Source organism: Anser anser (assembly GCF_964211835.1).
Source record: "Anser anser genome assembly, chromosome: 1".
Lineage (NCBI taxonomy): Eukaryota > Metazoa > Chordata > Aves > Anseriformes > Anatidae > Anser > Anser anser.
This window is the reverse complement of record NC_139720.1, coordinates 51,862,285-51,887,168: the sequence shown is the minus strand read 5'-3', so window position 1 is coordinate 51,887,168 and position 24,884 is coordinate 51,862,285. Positions and strand designations below refer to the sequence as shown.

The window sequence follows — 24,884 nt, the reverse complement described above, 5'->3', positions numbered from 1 at the left end:
CTGTCTTCAATAGTCAGACCACTTATCCTCGGGTTATTCAGCCTCCTGACCTGAAAGTCTGGGGCGAGGAGCAGAAGAAACACCCCACAGTTCAGGTGGAAACAGTTAGAGGCCAGCTGCTCTACCTGGACTGCCACAAGTCCATGGGGCCAGATGGGATCCACCCGAGGGTGCTGAGGGAGTTGGCAGATGTGATTGCTGAGCCACTTTACATCATCTGTCAGCGGTCATGGTCATCCGGAGAGGTCCCGGATGACTGCAGACTTGCTAATGTGACACCCATCTATAAGAAGGGTCGTAAGGAAGACCTGGGGAACTACAGACCTGTCAGCTTGACCTCAGTGCCAGGAAAGGTGATGGAACAGGTCATTTTGAATGCAATCATGCAGCATATGCAGGACAAACGGAGGATCAGGCCCAGTCAGCATGGGTTCGTGAAAGGCAAGTCCTGCCTGACCAACCTCATCTCCTTCTATGTCTGGGTGACCCACCTGGTGGATGAGGGAAAGGCTGTTGACGTAGTCTACCTAGACTTCAGCATGGTCTTTGACACAGTCTCCCACAGTGGAGAAGCTGGCATGGAGAAGTTGGCAGCCCACGCTTTGCTGGGTTAAAAACTGGCTGGATGGCTGAGCCCAGAGAGTAGTGGTGAACATAGTGAAATCCAGCTGGTGACCAGTCACAAGTGGTGTTCCCCAGGGGTCAGTGTTGGGGCCCATCCTCTTTAATATCTTTATTGATGATTTGGATGAGGGAATTGAGTGCACCCTCAGTAAGTTTGCAGAAGACACCAAGCTGGGGGGAAGTGTCGATCTGCTGGAAGGTAGGAAGGCCCTTCAGAGGGACCTGGACAGGATGGGTGGATGGGCAGAGGCCAATAGGGTGAGGTTCAACATGGCTAAGTGGAGGGTCCTGCACTTTGGCCACGAAAACCCCATGCAGAGCTACAGGCCTGGGGAAGAGTGGCTGGAAAGCTGTGCAGAGGAAAAAGATCTGGGGGTGCTGATTTATGCTCCACTGAATATGAATGAGCAGTATGCCCAGGTGGCCAAGAAGGCCAACGGCATCCTGGCTTGTATCAGGAATAGCGTAGCCAGCAGGACCAGGAAGGTGATTGTCCGCTTGCATTCTGCTCTGGTGAGGCCACACCTCAAGTACTGTGTTCAGTTTTGGGCCCCTCACTACAAGAAGGACATTGAGGCCCTGGATTGTGTCCAGAGAAGGGCTACAAAACTGGTGAAGGGCCTGGAACACAAGTCCTATGAGGAGTGGCTGAGGGAACTGGGGTTGTTTAGTCTGGAGGAGACTCAGGGGAGACCTTATTGCTCTCTCCAGCTACCTGAAAGGAAGTTGTGGGGAGCTGGGTGTCGGTCTCTTCTCACAGATAAGTAGTGATAGGACGAGAGGGAATGGCCTCAAGTTGTGCCAGGGGAGGTTTAGGTTGGAAATTAGGAGACATTTCTTCTCAGAAAGAGTAGTCAGGCATTGGAACGGGTTACCCAAGGAGGTGGTGGAGATGCTGTCCCTGGCGGTGTTTAAGGAGAGGTTGGACCTGGTGCTTCGGGTTTAGTGTGTAACATTAGTAGTAGGGTGATGGTTGGACCAGATGATCTTGGAGGTCTTTTCCAATTTTCATGTTTTCTATGATTCTATGATCAAAACAGGGAGTATAGTGGGGACTAATATCACCCTTCCAAACACAGGGAAGAGTGAAAGAATTTAAGACTCAGCAAAACTCGAAATTTATGCTGAAATTTTTATTTGAGCATAACACTGTATGTCATATTGACTTCATGTTCCTTATTTTTATTATTATTATTTTAATAAGGATTTGATATTTTTTCTCTTAAGTAGTACATTATTATTGTAATTTATTCCAACTGCAAATTTTTTTTGTTTCATTGTAAATAAGAAATCTTTTATTATTTCTTTTCTATTAACTTCAACACAGCTTTGAAGGTCCTTCATGATTGCCCCAAAAGAGAGTTTTGAAAAATATTTTATACTACAACATCTCTGTTTCTGAAAAATATCTCCGTATATATCACTCAGAAAGTTCATCTAACCTTCCTGGATTCAAAATATATTCTTCCAACTTCCACTTGAGTAGCAAATTTCTCTGTTCATGTAAGTATATACTCCCATTACCCAACGCCTATTTCAGTTATACCAGGATAGAGTTATTATGTCAACAACGTGAAACAATCTAATTGATTAAATGGGTTTTCATGTAACAGGGGTTTGTCTTTTTGTAAATTAATATAAAATTTATATTAGATATATAAGATTTGGGTTTCTACCAAAGAATTCTATGTAATTCAAATCATATGTGCAATTGTAAAGAGTTCAAGAGAAATAAATCACTCTGCATAATGTAAATGTCAGGGTAATGTAAATGTCTATGGTAAAGAGATATTTAAAAGAAAGAATAAAGCACACTAGGACCAATAAAGTGCAAGTCACATTCCATGTTTTCTCAAGATCAGGAAACAAATGGCAGTGGTGAGCTGGTTTTATTTCTATTTCTAACATCACAACAAAACAGATCCAAATATATTCTGAATTGAGGAAATTTTCATTAAGTTTCCATAGGTTTCTATACCAACACATTATTTCTGGCACATTGTTTATTATGATTACATCACTTACAATGGATAAAAGACAAAGTAGATGTATGTATAGCACACATACATTAAATTCACACCAGCTTAAATAACCCTTCACCTTCTCACCCTCTGAGATCCTAAGAGACAATTTTCTTACCTCTGTAAATTGCTTAAGCACCACAAAGAGACAGCAACAAACATTTAAATGCATATTCTTCAGATGTGCTTACATGTACATGGACAAGGGAGGACTGGGATTTCATATTTCTTGTTCCATTATGAAGAAAAGCATATTTTGTTTAATTCTATTTTGTGAACAGTGTATTTGCACCTTATTACCAGAAAAAAAATATATATATAAATATAATAAAAGTAGGCATTTTCATAAGTTCTTTGAAGAAACTTATGTTTACCTTAAAATTACCAGTTAGAAAATGTACTTACATTTCTGAAAATATACAAGTAGGGGTGTGTGTGCAGCTGGAGACAGGTAACTTGCTTTTAAGTCATTTTATGTATTTAAGAAGAAAACTTCAGAGTTCTACTCTAGGGCAATACTGTGAAGTTCTGAAGATTCACATTTTTTGCTTGAGCATATAAAAAGTTTATTCTTCCATTCTTCATTTTAAACAAATCTTGGAAGTGTTTCCTATGGTTTTTTTTTTGTTTGTTTGTTTGTTTTTTAAGTGCTGTCAGAATAACTGAGAATAATGGTATGAAACTAAGAAAAAGTAAATATAGGCTGAGCAATCAGAACAAACTCCCAGCTGGAGAGGGTAAAGCACTTTCATCTGAGTAATTTAGAACCTGGAAAATCACTTCAGAGAAAAATCTTGCACTGGGCAAAGAATGATGCAGATGAGTATTGGCTGCTTAAATTCTTCTCTGAAGCTGATTGTATGATTCTTATGATAGACAATCATTCTATTGGTTTACTTCTTATTGCCACTTTATGATAATGTAGTTGGTATCATATAACACCACAGATTCATCTCTGCAACATTTTTACAGAGCTGCTCAGGCAGAGAGTTTCTAATAGAGCCACAGTCTCACCTGAAAAAAAAAAAAAAAAAAAAAGTGACCATTGCTCAAATTGTAAAAGGAATCTACGAATTATTTATATGAGTTTGGGTAAACTCTTAATATATACATCTATAAGAATGAACAATTATCTTAACATATATATTGATTATATGTATTATATATATGCTACATATATATAGTGGTATATATATTTAATATCACTATAATAATTAAGAATATGGCAAAAGTTAAAATTGTATTATACATCTATCTCTTTTCATTTTTGTATAGTGATATTACATCTATTTGCTTTCTACTGAAATAATCTGTAATGCAAATGAGCATTCCACACATGTAGACGCACATCAAGCAAGCGTTCAGAAAATTTGTGTGTTATTCAGACATTCTCAAGTCCTACTGAACATCAAATTCTTTGAAATTGTTCAGAGCATCTAAGATTCTGCTTTGGCTACGTATTTTTGAGGATAACACACACACACTCATAAATGCACACCACACAGACACACATACTTTGTCTAAACATTTTGTAATATTCTTTTATTCATCAAAAGATGGTATAAAGACCAAAACTTAAAGTTCATAATGAGGTTAAATATTTTCCAGAGCAGTTGGGATGTGACTACAGAAATCTGGTGTTCAGCGGCAAGAATTCTGGCTATTTGCTGCACTGGAGGATTATTTGTTATCTCAGGAATTCCACTTCCTCCAGTGCTCACTAACACCATTTCAGATTCCTTAATAAGAGCTCCATCTTTCCCTCTCTACCAATAGGCAACTCTCTAGCCAGTTGAAACTGTCAAGGAAATCCATGAAACTGAGAAATAAGCCACAGTATAATACAGTTGCCTTTCCAAAACGAAAACTAAACAAAACAAACAAACAACAAAACAAAACTAAATAACAACAACAACAAAAAAAACACTTTCAAACAGAAGAATGTTTGTTTGTGGTTTTGTTTTAATATTAAAGTATTATTTCTTTGTGCCAAGAAGCTATATCAGATTTATAACCACAGCTGTAATGCCTCATGCTAATTCATGCTAATCTTTCCCAGCATTTTTCCCTTGGATAAGTCAGTCAGGACTCCACAGCATTCAATAAAATATTATCCAACTGCACAGCAGCAGCAGAAAATTTCCAGAACCTTGACAATATAAGTTTAGTCATCTGATGATCTTTCCAAATTTATAATTTTGGCTTGGCATATCTAGAACATTGAAGAAAGAAAATATGACAGAAACAAAGAGTAATTTGCAAATGTCATTCTCCTTCACACCCAAAGAACAAAGGTGGAAAAAACCATGATTGTGACTGAATCCTTTTGGACCCAGTGACAATCAGGAATACCAAATATTCTCTCAGTTAAAATAGAACAATAAATCATTTCTTCAGGCATCTGTAACAGATGGGAATGGAATAAACTGTGTTCTTATTTACACACTTCTGTGAAATTTAAAATTTTGAATCAATAGATTTTTCTCATGATTCCTGCATTCTCTTGAATATGTTTTTCCACACCATTTCATGCTATGACTTCGTAACAGTACTTAACACTGATGAAGAAATAGATGCTTTAAAGAATAAATCTTGTTCACCTTAATTTTAAAGCCCTTGACTCATTTTTCTCAGAACACCTCCAGAATTAGAGGATTATTAATGCAAACCTGTGGCTTAGCCACAGATTTTCATCGCATGCTGATCTCTTTCACTACTTTAATTTCACATGTATTATTCTCCAATTTTTTTAGTATGACTGATTAATCTTTATAATATGGACATTGATATACATACATCAATTTTCCAGTATCGTATTACAATTGGATATAGTAAAGTATGACTGTGGCAAAAAATATCTATATTCATCTTTACTTTAAATTCAGCTGAATAATAACAATAATAAATGTTCTTTGGTCTGACAGATTACTAGCTTTTTTACTAAACTGTTCTGAACATAGTGCTTTCATAAAATATTAATGGGTAATGTGTATAAATGGAAATGGATTAGCAATGACATGTGTTAGTAGAACTTCAATTATTTTTATAAATTTTATTTCAATAACATAATGTTTCTGTAAACAATGTTAAAAAAATAACAGTGTTTCTAATCTCATTCATCTTTTGACTCTGTTTGGAAATGAAAAAGGATGCTTTTCTGTCCCTTTGAACTATTCACCGGATAAATAATGCAATATTGAAGAGGGAGCAAACAATTGGAATCGGTGAGGTGTAACCATAGATATAGCTATTCAGTAATGTGGTTCTTGAGTACTCTTTTTTACCAGAAATATGTATTAGATACACTTTCAATGTTTTAGAGCACCATCAGGCTTTCTATACCCTGATGAAATCCTTCAGAACAGTAATATATTTTGCATGGTGGCAACCTATTTCCCTGCTGAGTCTTTTGCACTAAAGGTTAGGAACGTCAAGACAAGAATAAAGGATGTATTTCAGACTAGCCACAATCTCTAAGGCTTTTTTTTTCAGACTCATTGCAGGAGAAAAATGTCTGACTGCCCTGTGGATGTTTTCACAATAAAATTATCTTAAAAACCCTCAAACAGGCAAAGAATAATGACATTTCTCTCAGAACACTTATGCCTTGTTTCAAGGTGGATGATGCATTGACAATGCCAGAAAGAGCAGTGAGAAAGAAATGAAAAACAAACAGAAAACAACAACAAAAACAAACAAAACCCCACCACCACTGCCAACAACAAAATAAAAAGAGAAAGACCAGCGAGAAGCAAAGAAAAAGGCAGTAGGGATCGCTTCAAATAGATTTCCATAACTTTTCGTATTTGTCCTTGAGATTGTGCGGGTTGCTCTGCACTTTCCAGAACTTTATATCTTATTTCTGAAAGCTGCAGATTATGAGAAGCTGCTCTGATGTCCTTCTTCTTAGGCCATTAACTTAGATTCCGAGGCTTGTTTGACCTGTTGCTGTTGGATTTTGGAGATGAGTACAATATGAAGGTCAGCACTGTACAGCATGCTGCCTATGGCAGGCACCAGCATGCCATCAAAATGTGTTAAGCTCCAAAGCCATTGTTTCAACATGAAATTCAATTTTCTTGAAGTGACCAGCCAAACAAAATCAAAAGTCAACCTACCTCTCTGGCTATTTTTCTATGAAAGATACACACACTAATTTAACTACATTTAATAAATAGGAAAAAATCAGATCTGCTGAATGGAGCAACATTGAAGACTTGAAACAATTCACACACACACACCTTCACTCTCTCTCCTTCCATCTGCAGCTACTATCTCTTTGTCCTTTTTACAGTTAAACTTCTTTTAGTCATGTCTAATGTTTGTTGCAACACCTTTTTGAAGAGGCCTTTCATACTAGAGGATCCTTCCTTGCTATGTCTCTCTATTTTTGCCTGCACTGAAGAATTTTTTCCTGTCAAAGTATACTCGTTTCTCAGAGACAGAGTAGTTTATCCCTATTCCGTGAGTCTCTGCATTGCCCACCCACATCCAGAACGCATAATCTGGCATCTGCCTGGCAGCACCATCTTAAACAAGACATTCGGGGAATGGTACATATACCTTGGACTAAGAAGAAATAGATTTAACATTTCTTCTTTCACTTAGTTCACACCCTCCTTTTACCTTACTTGCTGGATCTGGTCTTATGCTGATGACTAACAGTCCTAGGTTCTGGGATAGATTTTCAATATAAAATAATATTGGAAGATTCCTTGTTTACTTGTTTTCTATCCACTTTAGTGATTTAAATAACAGATTTTAAAAGTCTGGGAGATGATAGTGTGTCTGAGTGGATTTCCAGAGTAAAATAAATAGTTTGAGAGATGAAGACACTGGGCTCTGTGCATCATTGTTGAATGAAATGAGATCAACATTTAGCTGTTTTAAAAAAAAAAAGTCTAAATGATTTTTTTTTTTTTCTATTGAAATTGATCACTTCACTGCAACTGAAACATAAATGAAATTATACTCAGGAATGTTTGACTTCACTTCAGAATTTTTGGAGGTTATTAATGAAGGTGGTTGATTATTTCTAACTTCACTTTGGAAGATTTTAAGATATTTTTAAAAAAAATCAGAATATTTAAATAATATATGGGCACTTTCCCAAATATCATAGATACCTGCTTGCCTCTGATTAGGACTGATTTTTGCCAACTGCTAATACACTTGCTATGATATCATATTACCACACAGAAGGAAAAAAAAAAAAAAAGAGAGAGGAAAAAAGGACTGTCTACAGGAAGTCAAATGTAATACCTAATTAAAACCATATGGAACATATTGTGGAAACAAATTTGGTAAAATATAGGATTTTATCAAAGCAGAAATATTTTGCAAGCATGCATCTATTCCAACAAAGTTTTAATGAGAAAACTCTAGGTTTGCAACACATCCAGAAAGTGAAGAAGTGATGTTTGCTTTCCCAGTATCTCTGCATGTAAGCTAACTTCTACCCACGAACACATAGAATGTGACTGACACATGTATTTGAATATTTTTGTATGGATGAGCTAATTGTCTTATGCTGCACATCATAGGAAAAGCAATTATTTTAGAGGAATGCAATTAGTTTTAGAAATATTTTCATTGCATCAGTATTTAGATTTCAATTATATCTAAGCATGTTGTTATGTTTTAAGCAGAAAAATATTTTTCCCAATTTAGTTTCAATATGTGTCCCCGAATAGCCTGGCACCTTCCATAATTATTCAGTTAATGACTGCAATTAAATGGATATATTTGTATGATCTGAAGTTGTAAGGCTTTTTTTTTTTTTTTTAATCTTCTTTTAAATTCAATCCTTGTTTTCAGTTTCATTTAAACCACATTAGAGGGTATTTTTAAATTATGCTGGAGGAAGCAGCTTATTCCAAAACTGGTGCCCTCATGGAAAGCTATGTTTTTATACCTCGAGCAGCTGAACAGTTTGGAATAATTTTACTACTTTAACTTTACTGGAAATATTGGAGATTCTGGAGATTAAGTCCAGTTTCTGTTACATTCCATTCCCTTCACTGTGGACAAGTAATTAAATTTCTCCTTGCAGTTTACCCCATCTAAAACATTTAAAAGTATATTTAACTTTCGCTTCTTGTCTAGTTGTCTTGGAAACTATCACAGGAGAGAACTGGCTGTAATTTTCAACATATATTTTGCTATTCAGAATTCTCTAGTTTTGATATCAAGTGATTATTGAACACATAAAAGAATAAAGTACTTACTGACAGGCCAAAAAAAAAGTTTAACTAAGGGTCTTTTGCAAGTTTGCTAATGAAAAGAACCTCCAGTCCAAAGGAAGAAATAAAGAATCAAAAGAAAATTTGGTTATGTTAAGTTAAAAAGTGAGTACAATAGTTATACAAATGGGTATGAATTGGAATGTCTGATTTTGATATTTTAGGGCAGATTTAATTAGTAATGCTAATTAGTTAAATGGGATTCTCAAAATCAAAATGGGGAAGCTTCATAATCAAATTTTCATTAAAGTGTAAGCTTCTGAAAAGTTACAGTCTGGTATTTTTGTTTAGCATATGTTTGTTCCAATTTAAAAAGCACAAATGTTTGCTTTTGTAAACAAAAATTAAAATATGGTCAAAATTCAAATCAGCTACTAAACTGTTCATTCCCATGTTCTTTGATTACCTAGTGAGGTAGCACAAATTGTAAAATGATGCACAATTTAGCATTTTGCTATCTATTCTAGTGTCTCCACCTCACGCCTGTCAGCAAATTTGGCAAGTTTATAGCATGAAGGATAAATAATTAGCTACAATTGGTTTCTTTCATTTAATCATGCTTGATGCTACAGTTAAAAGTAATTGGTGACTAATATCACTAAAATTAATCATTTTTTTCAGAAAAGATCGCAAGGAAAAAAATCATTGTTGATCATCTTTCTAAAGGTTGGGTTAGTGAGATGATAAAAGAAAATGAAAGTTGGAGATGAACCTGAATGGCACCAGTAAATATGCCTGAAGTCTCTGCCCAGCCTGAATATTTTAAATATTCTACAGGGTGAAGTAGATAAATATAGGAAAGAGTGACAGATGTACGTTATGATTACTCTATGAAAAGACAGGAATAGATCTTGAATACCATTATTTTTCCTGACAGTAGAGATTTTCAAATTTTATCACAGTGACTTAGCTCTTTTTTTATGTAATCACAGCTTCTGCTCCTTTTCTAAACTCCAGAATTTCACACCTCTTAAAATCCATTGTGAATTTGGGCAATGCACAGATATTCTTTTGGAAAGCATACAAACAAATCTACAAACACCTGCAGAATCACCTTCCTGATGACTGAGGTATGGGTAATCCAGCTCATGACATAAAAGAGTACAGCATGGAAGTGATAGCTATGAAAGTGCTTCAGACAACTTAAGGTGGAACAAAGAACAAATGAGATCAAAAGCAGCAGTCTCACATTCCAAAAGAAACCACCTAGATGCACAGAAAGTACATGCTAGTATCAAACTAGTACAGTAGAACATTTGTAGTCTGTTATTTAACAAAATACATTAGGATATTCAGGATTAAAAAAAATAATAATAATAATAATAAAAAATCAGTTTTAACTTATGTTAAATACTTGAATTTTCTTATAAAAGTAATAGACACATAATGTCAACAACCATTTCCCTTTGTAGTTTTTAATCAGGACAATCTAATGTCAAAATTTTGTTACATATATTGTCCTACATATTTACACTGTGCTAACATGAGCAGATACATACAAAAGTGACAGTTATTGGAAGAGAGTAGAAATCAAACACATTCCAAGTCTGGAGCATAAGTGAGGTGTGACCTGACAGTATGGAAAATTAGCTTTAGGAGAACTTTATTTATATATATATATATATATATATATATAAGAGCAAGAAATAGAAAAAACGGAAAAATTGTAACCCCTCTGGTGAACAACAAACAGTTTTTTTAAGTTTACTACATATTTTCTATAGTTTATCTGGAAATTCACTGACCATGAAAGAAAGATACTCAGTAGCCTTACTCAGTGCCATATGATACATCAACAGGCATTTTGCAGTATTCCCATCTCAGTTTTAAAACATTTTGAATCTTAAAAGGTTTATTATTTCCATTTGTGTCATTTTTCTTGTAAGGAAAATAATTAAAAGTTTGGCCATTTCTGGGGCACAAAGAACCATGGAATAATATAGGCAATCATATTCTACCTACTTAAATTTTCACACTGGCTTTCAGCCTTTAGCTTTTTGTAACCAGGTTACTTGCACTAACTAGTAATAACATTACTTAGACATTAGCCTGGACAGTTCACAGACAGTCCTAGCTTGAAATGTTAAATATATAAAAGAGGTGGGAAAAGAAGCATAGATAGTACAGCTGTGTCCTTGAGAGTGTTACAGTAGGCTAGCTGAAGAACTAACAGTAAAAGGTGGTACACCTGAACCCTAATTCAAAACCTGGTATCTATCAGACCAGAATCACAGAAGTGTTGACGTTGGAAGGGACCTCTGGAGGTCATCTTGTCCAAGCCCCCTGCTCAAGAAGGGATGCCTAGAGTCAGTTGCTCAGGACCACATTTGGACAGCTTTTGAGTATCTCCAAGGATGGAGACTTCACAACCTCTCTGGACTACCGGTTCCACTTCTCGGTCATCCTCGCAGCATAAAAGTGTTTCCTAAGCCCAGACGCTCTCGAGCTGTGTGCACTATGCATGCTGTGTGCACTGGCTAGCAGGCTACCAGTGTGGCAAGAGAGCCCAGTGCGAAATGGGAGGAGGCAGCTGAGCGCATGGCCAGTTCAAATGTCAGGAAGCTATGTGTAGCCTGTCCCCAGGGCGTGCTGTGACCAGGGCAGATGCAGACAGGGATAGGGACAGAGACAAGGCTGTTTGTGTAGCGGTTGTCATCGAAGGGTATGCAAGAAGGATGGCACACTCTTGTCAATGGGTAGCCTACTTTGCTTGCCTGCTCTGCCCACTGTCAGGGCTGCAGCCCTGATGGCCTCCCCAGCCAACTGCGATGCATTAAACAATACTCTGTCAGGTGTGTGGCAGTGAGGAGGCACAGACAGGAAACCATGCCCTCCGCTTCTGTTCCCCCAGCACCCAGGAGAACAGTCAGCCAGACAAAGCTCCAGTCAGTTCATGTGACCACCCAGCTCTCAGGCTGTGGGGTGTGCCTGCTGCTCCCTGAGATTGAGGGCAAGAGCAAGCACACCTGTGTGAGGTGTGCCCAAGTAGATGGACTGCTCAGTCTGGTGGCCAAGCTTCAGGAAGAGGTGGGGAGCCTGAGAAGCATCTGGGAGTCTAAAAAGATGATAGATCAGTGGAGCCATACTCTGCCTTTTCAGGTATTCACTTGCCAGCCTGTCATGGCCATTCGTGAAGCAGGCCTGGCATCTGGTCTGCATCAGGATAAAGGCAGCAACTTGAAGGACTCTGAGGAATGGAGGCATGGTGCTAAAAGATGACCCCGTCTGCCTGCTCAGCTTCCACTACTTAATAGGTAAAAGGCCCAGGGTGTGGCTGGTGAGAAATATGAAAAGAGGGAAGAAGAACCATATATGTAAGTTCTCTGTCCAAGGCCAGATCAACAAAGACTTTGTAGCAAGTGCAACGTCAAGACAAGCACTGTGAAGAAACAGCATTGAGTTGTATTCAGAGGTGATTCCTTCCTCAAGGGAATGGAGGCTCCCATCTGCAAACCAGACTATCTTCACAGAGAAGTTTGCTTGCCTTCCTGGGGCTCAGATCAGGGATGTTACCAGGAAGCTTTTGAGTGTATTACAGCCTTCAGATTATTACTGTATTGGGTTTACATGGCAAGGTTTTGGTAGCGGGGAGCTGCACAGGTAGCTTCTGTGAGAAGAATCCAGAAGCTGTCCCATGTTAAATAAGGGATAGTTTCAGCCACCTTATAAGGGACCTGCCACTGGCCAGAGCTGAGCCAATAAGCGATGTTATCTGCATCTCCGTGAAAGCATATTTAAGAAAAGTAATACAAACAAACAAACAAACAAACAAAACCTGCTGTGCAACAGCAGCTGGGAGAGCGAGGACTAAGAAACAGCCCTGCAGACCCCAAGGTCAGTGTAGAATGAGGGTAGGAGGTGCTCCAGGTGCCGCAGCAGAAGTTCCCCTGTGGCCTGTGGAGAGGCCCCTGGTGAAGCAGGCTGTCGCCCTGCAGCCCATGGTGTACCACGGTGGAGCAGGGTTCCATGCTGCAGCCCATGGAGAAGCCCACGGTGGAGCAGGTGGATCTTACCTGAAGGAGGCTGCGGCCTGTGGAGAACCCCTTCTGAAACAGACTTCAGGCCAGACCTGTTGCCTGTGGGGAGGAGCCCATTCAGTAGCAGGTGATGTGGCAGCAGCTGCTGCCTGTGGTAAGGACCATATTTGGAGCAGTTCCTGAAGAGCTGCTGCATGTGGGAAATCCACTCAGGATCAGTTCTGGAAGGACTGTACCTCATGGGAGGGACCCCATCTTGGAGCAGGGGAAGAAAGAGATTGTGAAGGAGTGGTGAAGACAAAGTGCTATAGACTGTCTGCAACTCCCATTCCTCCATTCCCTTGCACCGCTCAGGGGGAAGAGGTGGGTAAGGGTGGATGGGGGGAAGGTGTCTTTAGTTTTTTGTTTGTTTGTTTGTTGTTTGTTTCTCACTTCTCTAGCTTGTTAGTGATAGGTAATAAATTTCTCTAATCTCCCTACACTGAGTCTGTTTTGCCCATGACGATAATTATTGAGTGATCTCCCTGCCCTTATCTCAACCCTTGACCCCTTTTCATCATGTTTTCTCCCCCTTTGTGGAGGCAGACTGAGAGAGTGGTTGTGGTGGAGCGTGGCTGCCCAGCTGGGTAAAACTACTACAGTTACACACTCCTTTTTCAAGTAGGCGCCAACAACATAGCTACAAGGAACCTGGGGTCTATCAGAAGAGATTTCAGCATCCTGGAGAGACTTCTAAAGGACTCTGAAACAGAGACAGTGTTTTCCTCAATCCTTCCAGTAATGGGGATAGACAGGGAAAGAAACAGGTGACACCATGTCATCAGTGCCTGGCCCAAGACTGGTGCCTCTGCCAGAATTTGGGGGTTTATAATCATAGAAACATCTTTGAGATGAAAAGCCTGTTGGGGACTGATGGGACCAACCTTCTTGATGGAGGAAATGTTTCTAGGCCCGTAACCTGTCAAGACTGAGAAGACTTTAAACTAGCATTGACGAAGGGTGGGGGGGTACCATTAGGAACACTGACATTATTTCAAAGGATGGTGTGGCACCATCTGAGGGTGGCAAGGCAAATGGAAGCATCTATTGTGGTCCAGGGGGTACTGCATGTTCAGGAGCACATCTGAAATATTTGTATACCAAAGCACACAGTATAAGGAAAAAACAGGACAAGCTGGAAACTTTGGTCCTTTCCCAGAGCTATGATATCATTGGTATTAGATTGGTGGGATTAGACTCATGATTGGATTGCTGGGATGGAGGACTACAATCTGTTCAGGAGAGATAGGCAGGACAGGTGAGGTGGAGGTATTACGCTGTACGTAAGGGAAAGATGATGCAGTAGAGAGCCTGTGGATGAGGGTTAAGCGGACAGATAGCCAAGCAGATGTTGTCATGGACATCAACTATTGACCACCCACCCAGGATGATGGCATGGATGAGCTATTCTATAGGCAACTGGGGGAAATCTTGGGATCAGTTACCCTCATCTTTATTGGAGACTTCAATTTCCCAGATGTAAACTGGGGATACCATTCTGTCATAACAAGTAAGGCTGAGAAATTCCTAAAGCAGTTTGAAGTTAACTTCCTGTGACAAGTACTGCATGAGCCAACTAGGAAAGGAGCCCTCCTGTGTCTGTTGTTTGAGAATAAGGAAGGCCTTGTGGGAGAGGTAATAGCAGGTGGTTGTCTTGGTTGCAGTGATCATGAATTAGTTGAGTTCAAAATTATTGGTTTAAGGAGATAAAAGGTCAACACAGTTGAAAGCATAGATTTTCAGAGAGAAGACTTTAAGCTTCTAGGGGAGTTAGTTAGCAACGTCCCCCAGAAATCTGCTCTAGAGATTTTGGGGATCCATGAGAGCTGGTTGCTTTTCAAGAACCACCTTTTAAAAGCTCAGGAGCAGGCAATCCCACAGTGCTGCAAGTTAAGCAAGTGAAGTGGAAGACTGACTGGCCTGCCTGAACAGGGAATTCCACCTGGAACGAAGGCAGAAAAAGAAAATATGTGACCTCTGGAAGCAAGGTCTGATTTCACAAGGGGAGTACAGAGCTGCAGTTTGCATCTGCAGGGAGAAAATGAGAAAAGCCAAAGTCCTAGTTGAATTGACACTGTAGTGTCAGACAACAAAAGAAATGCTTTTTCATTTACCTCAGTGGAAAGAGGAAGTCAAAGGAAAACATCAGACTGGTACTTGGATTGGATGGTCACCTGAAAAGTATGGAGGAGGAAAAAGTGGAAGCTTTTTTTTTTTTTTTTTTTTTTTTTCTTTTTCCCTCACTGTTTAATAGTAATGACAGATCTTGGACTATCTGGACCTCAGAACTGGAGGACCATGACTGGGGGAACAGTGACTTTCCACCTGTTGGCAACAAAACTGTAAAGGAACAGTTGTATCAGCTCAAAATTAGTAAGTCCCTGGGTCCAGAACAGATACACCCCCGAGTGCTGAAGGAATTAGTGGATGTTATAGCTAGATACCTCTCAGCAATTTACCAAAGCTCATGGGAGTCTGTGGAGGTCCCCGCTAACTGGAAACTAGCCAACATTATACCCATCTATGAAAAGGGCATGAGAGAAGACCAGGAAACTATAGAACTACTAGTCTAACCTCTGTCTTTGGAAAAGTTATGGAGAAGATTGTCCTGAAGTTCTCCTTGTTGAGCTTCATAAGGTTACTATCAGGGCATTAGGCCATTTCTCCAGCCTGTGCAGGTCCCCATGGATGATATCATGACCTTCTGGCTTATCAGCTACTCCTTGCAGTTTTGTATCATACGCAAACTTGCTGAGGGTGCCCTCTGTCCCATGATCTAGATCATTAATGAAGATGTTTACTGTTTAACCCCAGTGTTGACTTCTGGGGTACACTGCTAATTACAGGCCTCTAATTAGACCACAGATCACCACTCTCTGGGCCTGGCTATTCAGCCAGTTTTCAATCCACTTCACTCTCTGCTTATCCAGTCCATGCTTCATCAGCTTGTTTACAAGGATCTTATGTGAGACAGTGTTGAAAACCTTACCGAAGTCAAGGTAGACAATATCCACTGCTCTCCCCTTGTCTATCAAGCCAGTCATCTAATTATAGAGGGTGACCAAGTTGGTCAAACATTATATAAGAATATTTCTTAATAAATTCACCACAATTCTCTTTTAAATTATAAGGCTTATTTTAAGTCTCAGAAGCTAAAAAAAAGAATAACAAAGAGAACATACCACTTAAGTTTCAAAGATTGCAAGTAAACACAACTGCAATATCGAAAACTGAAAAAAATATCCTTTTTTATCATTAATTACTGAAAATGAGAGAAAAGGTATTATTGATATCACTAAAGAAAATATCATGACTAGAGCCTGATTCTGATGTACTTAGAGTTTTCAGATTTGTAAGTTCTGTGAGTACATCACTAACCTCAAGCCTTTATACATCGGGTATTCCAAGTACAGGATTTTCTTTTATTGTTTTCTTAATTCCCTCCCAATGATTCACCAATTGGTCTCCAATGTTCAACAACAAACATATTCTTAGGCTTGTATGATACTGCTTGATATAAAAGTAAAATATTTTTTGTGCACTTTCATGTCTACACTTAAAGCAATTGACTTTCTTTTCCCAGATACTATTTCAGGTTTGGACAATCCTTTGATCAATAGGATTCCCATCTACAGCACTATAAGTTCAAAGCACAAATTCAGTAATGGAGAAATGAAGTACAATTGCCCTGGTAAGATTACAGACAATGGGATGGAAATGGAGAAAAGAGGGATGCAAAACAAAAAAACACACAGATGTACTTAATGTTTCTGTGCTACACTGTGCTATACTTTTAAAGTATGGCAGGGTATCCATCTGGTAATTAATTGTTGGATTTAACTTGTAGTAGAGCAATATACATGAATATCAGATTTCTGTTATCAGGGAAGATTTGCATATGAAGCAGTGAAAGATAGTTGTGTTTTGTTTACAGTCTATGATTTATCTATTCGGTGTTATCACATATCATATATATATTTTTGGAAAATGGCAGTCCTTGCAATTGCCCCAAATTCACTCTTTCATTCATTCATTTCAATATTGTGTACTCTATGTTATGGTAATAAATGTTTTTTGAGTGTATTTTATGTTCCCTTCATCATAATCAAATCAGTAAAATGACAATGCAGATGACTCCTACTTAGGAGAGTGGTTTTAATTTCTCAGAACTTATGTAACTAGTAGATGTCAGGCTGTGAGGCTGCAGGCATTAGTACATATTCTGTATGTTTAATTATTTTTGATATTCTAAGTAGTGATACTACTTTTTTTTCTATAATTTCCAAACATGTTCTCTACTTGTTTCCATTAGTGTACTTAAGTTTGTAACTGTTTTATACATAGGGAAGAAGCATGGCTGAAAACAGAGTTTTACTGAGAACTTGTAAGAAAGCAGGAAATCAAGCCTGTCTCCAGGTCTTAGGCCAAGATCCCAGCAACTGGGCTACCTCCCCTCCATTCTTGTCACTTATATTTATTTAAAAATAAATAAATAATAATAATAAAAAAAAACCACTCAAGATTCTGTCTTTTCAATGAATTAATTATGTTACCTATTCCCAAATGGTGTTATAATAAATATATAGTTAGTGTTACTATATATTGGTGTTTCTTTATTTTAGATTATCAAAGCAATAATACTCAAGTAACCTTTAAAGAGATGAAGTGTGCATGGTACAGCCCCTCAGACATGGAGATACTGTCTCAGCCATTCTTTCCAGGAAAAACTAAATATTCTTTGCTTGAGACATCTTTCTAACTCTGGAAAGTTAGAACTAACTCTTTCTACTTTGGAAAGTAAAACCTTTCCAGAGTGGAACATTTCATTCCCTGAGACAGCTATTTCCAAAATACTTCAGCTCACCTTGTAATTTAGAGGGTTCATTTCATCTCTTCTAACCACCATTGAAACCTTTCATTAAATGTCTGAAGTTTTGAGGTCAACAATATTTCTTTAATTTGCACAGCAGCATTGCTATTAGTGGTGATTAATAAAGTCAACAACAGTAAAAATGTTTTGGACTACTTTCTCAACTCTCTTCATCTAATATCGCTTTCCATTGGAGAAGTTTTTTAAAGAGCTTTTTAAAGAGTTTTTAAACAGCTTATAGCAGACATCTGTTTCTGTTTATCTGCAAATAATGAAAACCTCCTTCAGCCACAACCAACAAAGTGTTCTAGGGATTTTGTATTTTGACCAATTAAGTCACCTCAAATGGCTTGCTTTACCTTCAGCAAGTACTTCAGGTATTCCCAACAGATATTTTGGGAGATAATTCCTATAAAGAATGTCTGCAGGAAAATTCCAAACTAGATAGGTAGCAGCTGAAAGGAGGATAAAATCAACTCTAAACGCTACTGAAAAGTTCAGCGATAAGGGCTGGAGGCAACAAAATGGAAAATTCTCTACTAACAAGCTAAGTCCTTCTTATGAAGAGGGGATATATAAAAGACACAAACCTGAGGCATAAGCAACTTTTTTCTTTTTTTTTTCCTTTTTTTTTTTTGTCATTTCATCTCCCTCACATGGAACTCAGATAAATATATATATATATATATTTTTTTTCCTGAAATAATAGTTTACTTTTCATACCTTTTAGAACTAGTATACCAGATTTTCTCTTGGGTTGAAATTGGTCAGTGCTGCAGTTCACCAACTTGCATGGGCAGATCTGTAATTAAATTATGGCTGATTTCACTCTGTCTGCAAATGTGTTCTTAAGTCATAAAATAAGTTAGTCAAAATCCAGTCAAATTGTATTATCATGTGTTTACCACAGGCTAAAAGGATACCCACAATCAGATATTTTGATTTGGTTTATGCGTGATAACATGTACATTATTCACACCGAGTTAATAAAAATAAAATATTAAAGCTCCATTTGATGGGTCTGGAAACTACTTTAGGTACTTCTACATATTAAGACTCTACAATATCAGCAGAGCCATTTGCTTCTGACACTCTTAACATGTGGCTGAAAAGCTATGGAGAGGAAAAAGGGTCTGGGGGTGTTGTTTGACACTCGCCTGAACATGAGCCAGCAGTGTGCCTAAGTGGCCAAGAAGGCCAACAGCATCCTGTCTTGTATCAAGAATAGTGTAGCCACCGGGACCAGGGGGATGATCTTCCCCCTGTACTCAGCTCTGGTGAGGCTGCACCTCAAGTACTGTATTCAGTTTTGAGCCCCTCACTACAAGAAAGATATCAAGGCCCTGGAGCATTTCCAGAGAAGGGCTATGAAGCTGGAACACAAGTCTTATGAGGAACAGCTGAGGGAACTGGGGTTGTTTAGTCTGGAGAAGAGGAGGCTTAGGGGAGACCTTATTGCTCTCTCCAACTACCTGAAAGGAAGTTGTGGGGAGCTGGGGGTCAGCCACTTCTTGCAGATAAATAGTGATAGGACAAAAGAGAATGGCCTCAAGTTGCACCAGGGAAGGTTTAGGTCGGAAATTAGGAGAAATTTCTTCTCAGAAAGAGTGGTCAGGCATCAGAATGTGTTGCCCAGGGAAGTGGTGGAGTGTTTAAGGGCAGGTTGTCCCCGGGGCGTGTTTAGGGGCAGGTTGGACCTGGTACTTAGAGACATGGTTTAGTGTGTAATATTGCTGGTAGGGGGACAGCTGGACTGGATAGTCTTGGAGGTCTTTTCCAACCTTAATGATTCTATGATTCTATGAAGATGCAAAATCTGAAAGCAAAGAATGAAATCCAGAGTCCTACATTGGAAATTTCACATTTGCATACAGTAAGTGGAAAATCAAGTGCTTTAGAATGGAATATGAAATTCTCAGGCCACAAAGAGTGGGCAAAGAGGGAGTATAAGTTAGCTTCTTTCAACTGGGATCATGAAAAACCCTTGCACTACTTAAATCTACATTTGTATATAGGAGTGGTGGTGAAGTTTTGAGATGTCTCTTTATTCTCGGGAACATCAGGCTGAAAGTTTGTCTTTCAAAAAATAGTCCTTTATTAATCTCTCTCAAAAATGAGACTGGCCACTTTTTTTTTTTTTTTTCCCCCAAGGCACCTCGACACAGTGTCTCAAGGCACAGTGTGCTTAGATAGTGGGAGATGTAGAAGCTATTTTTGGGAATGTTTCTAGCACAAGAAAATATTGTTACTTAGAATAGCCACAGCCTTCCCAGATGAATGTTCCCAACACAAAAACATACAGCCTGGTCATAAAGCTACTCCTGAAAAAGGGAGAGGTGTAGCCTTAAAATCCCTCAAGAGAAGGAAGTCATTGAACTTAACTCTGTATACCTTATGCAGGTCCTCCAGTCCTCTACAGATACTGCAATTTTAACAAATAAAACAATATCCTCTGGCTAATGTGGATTATCTAATTAGGCTGGGACTTTTTACTAGTAATGTTTAAAATAATATAACTAAGGCACCACAAAATCTGTGGGTAGGTAAAATACAGGCACCTCAACGTCAGTATTTGGACAGTGAGATGGTGGACTGCAAAGCTTGCCATGCTTTACATAGTTCTCTGTTCTACTTTCCACCAAACAGTGACCTATTTAAATAAAGAGGAAAGAACATTAGTGTTATTCAGTATTTAAAGTGTTAATCATAAAAGATATCACAAAGACCTTTCATTAATATGAGTCACTACACAGCACTGCCCACTTTATAACTGGTTTGCAAGCATCTTGTTCAAGAAACATGAGCAACTCCTCCTGTTTTAAATGTCAATCAAGCAATGTTAACATATGGTCTTTCATAGATAAATCTTCCAACATTATCATGGACACTAGAAATTATTGTTTTGGAGATAACTCCCCTTCAGTTTTTATACTCAATTCAAATCTCTTCCACAGCATATTCATCTATCCCAGTTTCTGGCATTAGTTTGATTACATGAATAGCAATCATATAGAACTGTACCAGTTTTTCAGCATGACTAATTTTCTCAAGCAGGCAGAAAGAGACAGCCACACCAACAACACACCCACCATCATTTTGCATAATGTGTACTTTATACTTGCCAATCTGTTCACATATAGGGATTTTTTTTTTTTGAGCTGTTGTAACCAAGAACTTTAAAAAGAGAACCAAGAGCTTTAAAAAGAGAACATTTAAAGAGATAACATAAAAAGTCTGGCAGTAAGAAAAAGCTGAACAAAATTTAATTCAGCAAACATGGTAAGCCCAACTTCCATCATTTCAGAGCTATTGAAACATTAATCAGAAAGGGTGTAGACACTTCACACATTTATGCATTTTCTGACTATATCCATTTTAAGATATACTGAACCATGTACCATGAGTAAACTAGAGAGGATAAACTCCAAATAGGATAGCCTGGAATTTTCACAGGTAATTTATCCCAGGTAATATATCCCACTCCATAAATACATGAATATGTTAAAATTTTTTTGTTAGGCTGAATTAGCACCTGGACTTCATCAAGATCATCAGTACACATTGTCTGTCCTGTTCTTACAATTCAGCACCAAGCCATAGAAATTATATTCACCAGTTATACACATCCTCCATTGGAGCAGAAGCTGTGCTGGAACCTGGAGAGATCCACAGAACAGAGGTGTTGCTTTGTACAACATGCCAAGGAAGAGGTCAGCATCTAATGATTCCAGGTACTTACGATCCCTAAAGGACAGTGATTCTGTGGGACTGCAAAGAGCAGGCAGAGAGTCACAAATGGTTTCTGAATATCACAGAACTTCTTTGAACTTTAGTCTTTAGTTCCAACTACTTTTATTTGCTCATTAATGGACAGGATCAGAGGGAACCTGGTCAGTGATATAATTAAGTGTATATGAAGTTTAGCCAAGTTTAATTTGGACAGCATTTACTCAACTTCTCATTGCTTGTCCTGGAGTACCAGGAAGATAAATTTACCCACTCATCTATCATATTCCCATTGTACCCTTTGTTTCACGGTCAGTAAATTAAATTACAGAAAGACAAAATCTTTTTGAATTTATCTCAAGCTGAGAAATTTGAAATTTATTTAAAGCATTTCCCTTCTTCAGCCAGCCAGCCAGCATTGTACATAAGAAAACAGTGACGAAAGAGTAAATTATATATTTATATGTACATATATACTCTGCTGTCCTCTACCTCTGAAACTCTACCTCTGAAACTCTACCAGAGTTGCCTGCCTGTGATCTGATTCCTAGAGAGGAGGGAGAAAACTGTGCCAAACATGCAAGTGTGTGTCGTTATAATTCAGACCCAAGGCAGATCCACTTGCAGCAGTACACTGCTACCACAAATCTGTGCTTCAGCCAGGTGAGGTCAGCTGTCATTTATTGCCCATTCTCCACTGATGGCAGCTGGGGTTACCTTTCTGGATGTGCAGATTGCATGCGACTTGAAAAATGTAAGAGACATATTGTTTGAAAGTCAGAACAGGAAACGTACTGAGAGAGGTGACTGAGGTCTCTCTATTTAAGTGCCTATTCCCTTCTGAGCTTTTGTGCTGAACAGAGATAACCATCTGTGCTCAATTGCTACTTACGGTTTTGTAACATCAGCATCTGCTGATAAAGAAAATATGGGAGTCTGTGCCCACAATAACTGAAGCCTCATTTACCACATCAAAACTCACTTCCTAATTGTTCAGTTTTATTTTAGTTGGAGTACAGGTGCTGTCACTCCTTCTGACATCTGAAATTATTTAGAGTAAGATTCACCCATAGAATTCTGTGTTGGCTTTAAAAAAAAAAAAAAAAAAAATTAATAAGAGATTTTTATACATGGATAAAAAAGTAAAAATAAAATGTTCTTCATGTTTCTCAAATAAATTAAAAGAAAAATATGCTTTCTAAGGGTTGTTTTTCTGTGTAACCAAATGCTCTCAATCTAAAATGATAGTTTTAGACTAAGGGGAAATAAAAGTGAAATCTCCTCAAAGATCATAGAACATATGTCTCTTTTGTGCCAGCTGTAAAAGATTAGCCAAGAATGTCTGCCTGTCTGCTACTGACAATTCTTGACAAATTTTCATGTTGCAGCACATGAAATGTTAAATCATAAAAAAATAGTCTTAAAATTGGCACAAAGCCACAGACCAGCAGCAAGCACGGTGTGTACCCATACCATTTTCATACGATATATCAATTTGATGTGGAGCGTTGTATTTCAGATTGTCAAAATCCCTATTAGTTTTGAAGACAGCAGCATGAAAGCTGTGGATGACTTAACAGAGGAAGCTGGTATATATTGTTAGTGCCTGAAGTGGGAGCTTCTCTATCTCACATCAAGGGAACTTCTGTGCCACTGGAACTGCAATCAGAGTATTTGCATGGCTGTGGAGAGTGAGGCTGGGTCTGGTGGGCTTGCAAGCTGTAGCTCATACCTAGCTATGACAGACTGGAGATGGTTACATATAGAGCAATTCAGTTGTCTCTCTATTATGCTTACAGGAGCCACAGTAATTGAAATACTATGTGAAAAGACCTAAATGGGCTTCTATAAGACTTACCTTGAGCTCCACCTGGCAGGCAAGCATCTGCATTTCTTCAGGGTTGAAGTAGTCATCAAACTGTTTTATCCACACTTGTGCAACATTACCTGACTGTCTACAAGCAGCTGTACCCAGGCAGGAAGCATACAAAAGTATCTCCAGCCTCTGCACACACATCACAACTAATCTGAAACTGAGTAAATCTTTAACAGGTAATTGGGCTTATGTAACAGACATTCTAAAAGGAAATAAAGATAGATTTTGCATCAATAAGAAGCTGAATTTCAAGAAGGAGCTGGAGTTATGACCAAAGATTGTCTCTACAGCAGAGGGACTTCATTTCTGTTTGACAAAACAAATAAAAACTAAATAAGAATTGAATTACTTTGTGCATAGACACACAGCTTCAGTAAAAAGACTAGGAACCAGACCCTCTCTGAGAGATCAAGTGCAGGCAGTGTTCTGCGATGTCTGAGTTTTCAAGGTCAGTTGCTGGAGTTGTGAGGTAGGGACCCCTTCTGAGTGCTTCTGGAAGTACCAGGCTACTTTTGCCACAGTAAGCCTTTGTGAAGGTTTTGGTTCACTTTCGATGTGGACCTTTCCTCGAAAGTTGGGAGTCTAAACTGATTCACATTACAACGTTCAGCAGCCTAGAGGGTGTGAATCCTGCCCTTCTTAGAGACATACTGGATCTGAGCCATGTGCAAAAACCTTTCCTTGCAAGATGCTGAGAAGAATCATGAAACCATTAGAAAGTAAATGGTGGTTTTACTGTTGCTGGAAACAAGGAGATTGTTTCTTCATTAAGCAAATAATTATGTTTGCATCCTCTGCCTAATACATATCTGTATTTGCTAAGTTGTATGAAATCAACAACACCTGTATACTTTTGTTTAACCAAAATACCAAAATGTTCTATGCTGTTAAAGTGGTAAGTTTGTATTGCAGGTATTATGCATATTTGTTCAAGATAAACTTATCCCTGATACAATTATTGTTCAAGTAAAAAAATGACAATTTTGAAAATAATCATTGAACGTGACCTGTAATCAGATTTGTTTTTTGTAACTTAATCCCCCAATAAATTATTTAGCTTCGAGCATCAATTCAATGACCTAGAAAGGTTCAGAGATGACACTTGCCAATACTGACTTATGCACAAATACAGACCTAATTCTGACTGTCTGGAAATTTTACATTTTAATTTTATGTGTGTTATTACTCTGTATGTGCCTCCAAAATAATTGCAGTGTTATGGTATAACCAAATATTTACACTAGACAAAATAAGAGAGAAATGCCAGTCAACTCACCTGGAGAAACAGGAATAAACCTCCTTAATTATATGTAACAGTCGCTAAGCAACAAGTCAGGTCAGAGCGTAAGCTTAATTTAATTTTCTTTGATATATATATAACACTACAATGAGTGAAATATTTTTTTTTGGGGGGGGTCCTTTTCTAAAGGCGAGGGGAGGGTCGGGAAGGAGAGGGGAGGGGAGGGGAGGGGAGGGGAGGGGAGGGGAGGGGAGGGGAGGAGAGGAGAA

General features: G+C 38.4%; 1 long non-coding RNA gene across 1 annotated transcript; it reads right to left on the bottom strand.

Annotated features, from left to right (window-relative positions):
* Positions 1–641: 641 nt before the first annotated feature.
* LOC310902250 lies at positions 642–24,745 on the bottom strand. Its single transcript, XR_014586581.1, has 4 exons — positions 24,652–24,745; positions 21,387–21,541; positions 18,497–20,423; positions 642–3,659 (listed from the first exon to the last, which is right to left on the bottom strand). It is a non-coding gene; the product is annotated as an uncharacterized lncRNA (long non-coding RNA).
* Positions 24,746–24,884: the final 139 nt, after the last annotated feature.